The sequence below is a fragment of the Meriones unguiculatus genome, chromosome 15 (assembly GCF_030254825.1).
Source record: "Meriones unguiculatus strain TT.TT164.6M chromosome 15, Bangor_MerUng_6.1, whole genome shotgun sequence".
NCBI classification, from domain to species: domain Eukaryota; kingdom Metazoa; phylum Chordata; class Mammalia; order Rodentia; family Muridae; genus Meriones; species Meriones unguiculatus.
In genome coordinates, this window is record NC_083362.1 from 66202829 (window position 1) to 66211561 (window position 8733).

The window sequence follows — 8733 nt, forward strand, 5'->3', positions numbered from 1 at the left end:
TCAGTGATATTTTTATTAATGGGCTGCTGGTGGGCTTTCCCCCTTTGTACTTCAGTGTCTGATAGAATATATCTTGCACCATGCCTGAGGGAAATTAGTAAGAAGTGAATGATTCAGGAACTGAATCCAGGGTCAGCACCAGAGGTCACACAGGAAACATGCTTGCAGGTGCTAATGATGCAATGAGGAAGGAGAATCATGACTTGGAAGCAGCTGCTTCAAGGGTGGCATTTACAGGATGCTATGATGTGAGGAAGTCAGGAGGGCTGAGGAAAATCTATCATAATCTGGTAGTTGATAATACGACAGGAAATTTCCACATCACAGTCTTTTGTGCACAAATATGTGATCATGTGACCAAGTTCTTTTCAGAAATGTTTTTGTTGTTACTGTTAATTTTTCTAGGTTTTAAAACTTCATTCTGTAATTTAAATTCACAGACTCAGAGTTCTGGTGTGTATTAGAATTCACGGTCATTTCTACTTTGGCTGTAGATTTCTCATTGGCGAAGCTTCTGATCTGTGCATGAAAATTCAGGGTCACAAAAGGCTGTGAACAGATAAACGCTCACTTGGTTTGTCCTGCTGGGTCCGCATGCTCCAAACGGCTGAAGATCCAGCCCCACAGAAACAGTACCGAGGATGATCTGTGGGGAGAAGTCACTGTCTTTGATCTTTTGTACATGAGGAATGGTATGACCGGCCTCTCAGAATCCTGCTTGTTGTTTTAGGTAAGACGTGGGGTGAACAAACAATCTGTCCTTCTAAAGAGGGCGGTGATGTTCAGAGAATTCGGAGCTTGTAGTAACGAGCTTGGCGGGCAAGCGCTTGTTTTCCTTGCCAGCACGGAAGAGCAGCAGTTTTTAGTAGACAGTGCGTCAGTTGCTGCCATCACTTGGCATCAGCCCCGCCCCCCTACCCAGTAATCAGCAAAATAAGGTCGACAAACCACCAGATCCCAAGCGTCAGGAGCTTTCTCAACTGCTGTTCCAGTGTGTCCCAAACAGACGCAATCGTGAAACATCCCAGGAAGAAGGAGCAGAGAAGTGTGGTTATGCAGTAGTGTCTGGTGTGCTTTATACAAGGCTTATTTCCTCATGGAAAGGGCCTGGGGCTGGCACACTCAATTCCCTCTGGGGCTCTGTACTGAACTGAAGTGTGTTGCACATCACTGTAGGCCTGATCTCCAAACTTGAGACAACCATAGCCAAACTCCTGGGGTGCACTTGCTTTTCCAATGTGATTCACTGGGGCACCACAGATTATGAACTTGTCCAGCAGGTAAGAGCAAAGGATGACAGGAGAGTTGGGTTCCTGTATTCCAAGCTCTGGCCATGGGACCCTCGAGGTGAGCAGCACCTGAAGGTAAGATATTCAGCCCTGCAGAGACTGATGCATGGGACCGTGCATGGAGAGGACCTAGGCTTCCTGCTCAGATGTAGCCCATAGGCAGCTCAGTCTCCATGTGGGTTCCCTAATAAGGGGAGTAAAAGCTGTCGGTAGCATGAACTCAGTTGCCTGCTCTTTGATCACTTGCCCCTGGCCGGGTGGCCATACCAGACCACAGAGGAAGAAGATTTGGGCAGTCCTGATGAGACTTGATAGGCTACGGTTAGATAGTTAAGTTTGACTTTTTTACTTTTTTTGAAAAGTTGCAAATGTCTCAGCTGTCCAAATGTTACTGATTCTCATTTTAATTGGTGGTGTGAGCACACTATGCCAGAAATATTTATGTCTTTCCACAATGTCAGAATTTATTGAATAATAACAAATTCATAAAGTTTAGCTTCTTGAATAGCAGTAATTTGCAAGATAATACCACCTACCTTGGCAATCTAGCAAAGGTGAATGGAGGTTCTTTTGTTCCAATTGTTATGACTAATATTTAACTCTCATATCACACGGAATACAGCAAAAATATGTGTCTATATATGCATTTATATGAGTTACAGAATGAATTCAATTTAAAGAAGCTACAGCAAAGTTCGAGGGGTATCAGAAATGAGCTAATAGAAACAAAATGGAGTCTGTATTGATAAGATAAGAAATCCAAGCCAATCACAGGAAGGATACCATAGAAGTCAGGACATGAAAGAGTTGGAGTTGAGAATAAAGATGTAGCCAGCTGCAAAGACAAAGGGACCAGTCCTGGAGTAGACTCATCAGGTCCAGGTCCAAACGTGTGAACAAGTGACAAGGCAGATAGCAGTCAAGTTGATTGAATCAACAGTAGAGAACCAAGCTGAGCTGTAGCTCTATGGATAGTTGGGGGTAGGGGGTCTTTGATACACAAGGCGTTCATCAGATGATAAGTTGCTATTGTCCTGTGCCAGTAACAGTGTTGGTGTCTATCGCTTTATGGAGCCCTGATGTCAACAATCCAACAAAAACCTAGTTGCGATCAGCTTCAAAGGAGCTGTGTTCTCAAAGGGAGGCAATGGCAAGAAGAAATGGCAGCACTTCTGGAGCAGGATAAGTTTGAATAGCACTCTGTGAGTCAGAGCCCAAAAGGCTGAGTGTCTGCAGAGCAGGGAGGGTAGGAGCGTGGGAAGGGATGGGAAAAGACCTGTCCACATGCCAGCTTGTCTCTGCACTGTGCTGGGACTGGTATCCACTGAACAATCACCTCAATGTGGCCCTTTGCACATCTTTTCTGTCTGGAATTGCCAGAGCTGATATCAAGACTTGTCTGGAAGTTATAAATAGTGTCCAACCCTAGGGTGGCCTGGGCCCATGGCAGCCATGTATGGAGTACTGTTGATGAGGAACCTGAAGCCTAGTTAAGGTGGGCACTGAGAAAGGTCACAGAAGGCCAAGTAGTCTAACTTTACTTGCTCTCACCCCCAAAAAATAGATATTCTTGATAAAGGCCAGCCAAATTGCTTTCCACCCAGCTGCTCTCAAACCTGTTCTAGGAGAAAGATGAGGAGAAGGAGCAGAGAGGAACACAAGTGGGTTTCTCTGCATTGTTCTATAGCAGAAAAATGGCACGTCCTGTACCCTTCCTTGTCTTTATGTCATCTTCTAGAACAGGAATCTTTAGTAGTTTTCAGATCTGCTTGGTTGATTTGGGGTAAATATATACATTTTTTCCACCATAGTGTGTGTGTGTGTGTGTGTGTGTGTGTGTGTGTGTCCATTTCCATGCCTCAAGTCTAGGTGACTTTTCTTTCTGATGGCTGTGATGGCTGTGGTCTGCAGCTCAACTGATTCAAGAGTGGAATAGGAAGGAAATAGCTTCAGCAAACTCCTTTTTGTGTGGAAAGGACAAAGCCTTTGTGATCCAAACAAAACAAACACCGCCACCTCTGTAAACTGGTTAAAAGAAATACTCTCTTGTTCAGTGGTGAACCATAGAATTATTAATTCAGCAGACACAGAAACTACCCGAAAACCAAGCATTTCTTTAGAATACTTACTATGTTTCCCTAAAGTGCTTATTCCCCTTGGAGAGAGCCATGCAATTCTACTGACTTGTGTGAACAGAGAAAAGCAAGAGGTCTACCTTGGTCTTCTTTCATCTCTCTGTACAGGTGTCTAGGACCTGAATTCAGTCGTCCATGGTTTCTGTAACACCGCCCAATCCTGCACATCTCTTTCCCCTGTCCATCTTCACTACCATCCATCTTTCCCCTTCAAGTAATTTCATTTTTACTTAGACCAAGAGAGCAGTCACTTTCAGAGCTAGCTAACTAGTGAATATCCTGGGAGGTACTGGTCACACAACCTGGGATTCATTGGGAGATTCACACGTGTCATAGGCTTTCCTCCACTGTGTTTCTTGCAGAGTAAGCTGTTGATCTTAGCAAGAGGCCATTTGCCAAGAAACTCAGTGCTTAGTGTTGGGAGAAATCAATTGCAACAACTAAGATACTTGCTTCCTTTATTGTTGTTGTTATTGTTTTTCTATCTGGCTACTGGTGACCAAAGATGAGACTAAACTAGAGCAAATCCAGTTTTTCAGTCATTCTGAAACTATTAGAGTATTTTCAAATACAGTAATCATGAAACTATGCTCTGTTCAGCAAATGGCAGTCGCCTATTATCACACGAAACTTCAAGGATGATGGGAGGATGAGTCAAATGCCTATGTGATTATTTCTGCTCAGAGGGCGAACTATGAAATGGGTCATTCATCAACAAACTCTGCTTGCTTTAAAGATTATACTATAAACATTATACTCTAGGGGTAGGAGGAGATTAGCTTTAGATCATAGAATGTTAGAGCTTAAAGAGACTCTTCAGAGTCTACTTTTAAAAAGATGATAGTAAATTTAGCTAACCAAGTTCATGAGAGAGAGAACCAATGGTAGTTTCCATATGCTGAGGACTGGGGCCAGAAATTAAACACCTCCTCAGATGAGGATGAGCATTTCCAGGAGCCCTTCAAAGTCTCCTTCCTAAGTCCTTCAACTCTCAGATTGTATTGATTAATGGTTGCCAAAGACCCTAGTGGTATGGCAAAGAAAAATGTTTGATGTTTCATTTATGGAAAAAATGTCTTCAGACCTCAAGGGGCAGTTGGTCTTCACAACAGTGCTTGGTTCCTGATACATCACTCTGAATAAAAAACAGGTTTGTAGGATAGTGTATCATATCAGCCACATAACATGGTGAAAAGACCAACTTAAATCCTCTGACCCTCTCCAGAAGACAATTACAGCAAGCACAGTTTCCTATCAGTTGTTGAGCAAGACTCTATATTAGTGAATAATAATAATAATAATAATACCACATCAGCCTCTCCAGTGTCCACAGATTTTTTCCCCTTCCACTTCACTTTTGTGAGTTCTCCTGGCAGCTCAAGGTCCTTTGACATTCATTTTCCCAATGACTCTACTCTGAGTGCCAAACATTCTTTGAAACTCATTCTTTAAAAAGTGAGACCTGATAGGCTAGGGTCAGATGAAAGGGGAGGAGGACTGGGGAAAGGACAGGGGAGAAGAGGGAGGGACGGAGGGAGGACAGGATCACCAGGGGATGATGGTGGGGGCTACAGCTGGGATACAAAATGTATAAGTTGTAATAAATTTTAATTTAAAAAAAAAGAAGAGGAGGAAAGATTGTAGGCATCAGAGGAATGGAGGACACCAAGAGAACAGGATCCATGAAATCAAATAAGCAGGGTTCACCTGGGCTCACAGAGATGGAAGCGTCGAGCATAGGCCCTGCATGGGTCTGCGCCAGGTCCTCTGCATACATGTCATGGTTGCTAGCTTTGTGGTTTTGGGACTTCTGAAGGAAGACAAACCTTCCTTCTAACCGTGGAAGGTTTGTCTCTGACTCTTGTCTGCTCTTGGGACTCTTCCTCCTACTGGGCTGCCTTGTCCAGCCTTGATAGGAGAACTTTTGCCTCATCTTACTGTATCTGCTTTTGTTGTGTTTGCTTGCTGTCTCCTGAAGGCCAGTTCTCTTCTGAAGGGAAATGGAGTGGGCAAGGATCAAAGGAAGAGGAAGGGTTGGGGAATCAGGGAGGAGTGAAGGGAGAGGAAACTGTGGCTGCCATATATTGTATGAGAGAAGAATCTATTTTCAATAAATAAATGAATAAACAAGTGAGGAAAAACAATTGAAAAAAAGTCATTCCCACATGCAGGTTTTTAATTTTTTACCCGGAGCATCCCCGTTAATCCCCGGAGTGTCTTGCCATGATCCACTCTTACTCTGCCTCTCTCCATTTATCAATAAAACTGCTGTTTCATGAGTATATTGAACATAAGTCCAAACTGACAAACCTACAGGTTTGAAGTAAAATCTCTCAGTCACAAGATGGATACTGTTTTTAAGTTTTCCTGGTGTTGGCTAGAGAAGGAAAAATGCTTTGAAAGATGGTACCCGGGTTTATTATCTGTTCAGGCTGTGGCCTCCCTGATAGTTGTTGAAGATCAGATAATCTTTGTGGAGTCTGGGGAACGGATGCCTTCCAGTGTTGATGTGAAAATAAACCAGAACATGAGGTGTTTTTCTCTATATATAATATCATATTATGGTTATCAAATGTCCCCTCCCTTCCTATCGAGATATATCACTTTCTTATTTATTTATTTATTTATTTATTTATTTATTTATTTCCACTTTGTATCCCCCCCTGTGGTTCTCTCCCTCCTCCCGTCCCAATCCCTCCCTTCCTCTACCCTCTGCATGCATGCCCCTCCCCAAGTCCACTGAAAGGGGAGGACTTCTTTTCCTTCTGATTCTAGTCAATTAGGTCTCATCAGGAGTGGCTGCGTTGTCTTCTTCTGTGGCCTGGTAATGCTGTTTTCCCCTCAGGGGGAGGTAATTAAAGAGCAGGCCAATCAGTTCATGTCAGAGACAGTCCCTGTTCCTATTACAATCTGAAAAGCTCTGCCCTGCAGACTATCAATGTAGATGCTGAGACTTATGGGCAACCTTTGGGCAGAGTGCAGGGAATCCTAGGAAAGAAGTGGGAAACAGTAAGATCTGGAGAGGGCAGGAATTTCACAAGGAGAGCAACAGAACCAAAAAATCTGAGCACAGGGGTCTTTCCTGAGACTGATATTCCAACCAAGGACTATGCATGGAGATAACCTAAGATCCATGCACAGATGTAGCCCATGGCAGTTCAGTATCCAAGTGAGATATATCACTTTCAAGCTTGTTTATACATGACACTTTGCCCTTTTGTTGCCAAGAAGGCCCTAGAACCTTCTTGGTGACTATCATATAGCAATCCCTCCTATTTCTTTATATCTGCCAAAACTCCAGCACTTGTGTAGAGTGAAAACAGTGGGATACACTTTCCTACCAGTCCTCCATTGGGAAGCTATGATCCTTCTTCATCTTTCAAATTCTCACCACCTGTATCTCTGTGCATCTACCTCTAACTCCTATTCCAAGTAAACCCTTTCTACAGGTCACTGGGAGCTCAAGATAGTGAGCAGGAAAATCTCTCACATGCTTTGCCCTCACTTTTCTTGCCCAATAACCTCAATTCTAGTCTGCCTTGGGGCACAGATTTCCTTCTAGCCCCATCAAGTGTTGATTATTCTATCTACCACAGCATTCATATGATAGTCCATGAGCCTGGAGCTGGGAAATATCTCTGTTCCTTTTTTTTTTAACTACTTTCTTCATCTTCTCTATGCTCTTCCAGTTGTAAAGCCATTTTCATCAGACTAAATCAGTTGCTGTGCCTTCATGTTATGGTCATCTATGGACTTAAGGCACTTACATTTTTCCCAGAAGACTAGGTCCAGGATTATTGTCAATTTTTAATGGCATATCTGCCATGACTTTTGAGGATTTCACAACTCCTTTTAATGGTCCTTCTAACCTCTGAGGTCCTTCTCCTCAGTGACTGTGTTCATGTCCTGCCTCACCTATATATCCCAATGTCTTGGCCTTGTCAGTTACTGCTGTTGCTGTCATAAATCAACTGAGAAAAGAAATCTGCGGAAGGAAATGTTTATTTTGACACACGACTTTAGCTAGTACAGTCAATCAATCATGGCAGAAAAGACATGGTGGGAGGGGGGGTGGTCTCCTGTATCCATAGTCGGAAGCACTGGGATGATTGCTGGTACCCAGCTGTCTTCCTTTCCATCCCTTTTACTCTGTAGGATGGTGCTACCCACATCCAGAATGAGTTTTTCCTCCTCAGTTAAACTTCCATGGGACCATTCTCACAGACACATCAGGGGTGTGTCTCCTAGGCAACTCCTAATCCAGTTAAGTTGCTGATGAAGATGAACCACTGCACTCTCATACCCTGGAAGTATTCTCCTTTATGACTACACTCTCCCATCTCTTGAGCTCACTGCCTGGTAGATAGCCCAGCTTCAATAAATCCTCAGCCTGACTGGGGTCACGGTAGTTTCTATTGTTGCTATTCCAAATTTTGCAGCCAAAAACAACACAATATGTTTTCCACATCCCGGGGAACAGAAGGCTAAAATCAGTTCAAGTCAAGGCAACAACAAGATTTGTTCCTTCCATAGGTTCTGAGAAAAAAATCTTTTGTTGTTTTCAGTTTCTCATGGCCATCTGAATCCCATGGCTTTCGGTTCCGACTTCAAAGTATACCACTCCACTTTCTGCTATTGTAATCATGTAGCCTTCTTCTCTGACCCTGACCATTCTCTGCATCCATTCTAAGGATCATTGAGGACCACACAGGTGATGCAGACTGCCCCTTACCTTGAGATCATAAATCACATCTGTAAAGCCTGTGCAGTCATGTAAGTTAACCTAGACTGAACACGGAGATCAGGACTAAATATCTTTTGAGGGAATTATTTAGCCTATAGTGATTTGTAATCAGTGGTTGATCCACATTTCCCAGCTTCTTCATACCGTCTTTACTCTTAGAGCCCACAGTGAGCATTATCACTTTGAATAGCCTGGAGGCTCCCTTGTACCTTTCTTGGATTACTGTGTTTGTCTCAGCCCCCTCCCCCATACTGGTCAATCACAACACAGACTTCTGAAAACCTGTACCAAGAAGCTGGATGCCACTGAAGAAAAAACACGAATTCATGTTAATGTCTTCTCTTTAAGCTTTTAACCAGCACCTTCATAACAGCCAACCAAGTACCCTATTTATCCTGGTCTAGGTACCTACCCATACTCCCACTGTTGGCTAACATCTTGTTACGCCTTCACTTAAAAGTAAGAGCAGCCAGGCAGCTCTTATGAGCAGGGAAGCGCTTAATCTTTTTATGTGCACGAAGATGAAACTCAGCTTTTCTCCAGGGCCATGGGAAAATTATTCCAT

At 43.3% G+C, this 8733-nt stretch overlaps 1 pseudogene; it reads right to left on the bottom strand.

Moving 5' to 3' along the window:
* Positions 1-862: 862 nt before the first annotated feature.
* On the bottom strand, positions 863-1401 carry LOC110552882 (TM2 domain-containing protein 2-like; annotated as a pseudogene).
* Between the last annotated feature and the right edge of the window lie 7332 nt (positions 1402-8733).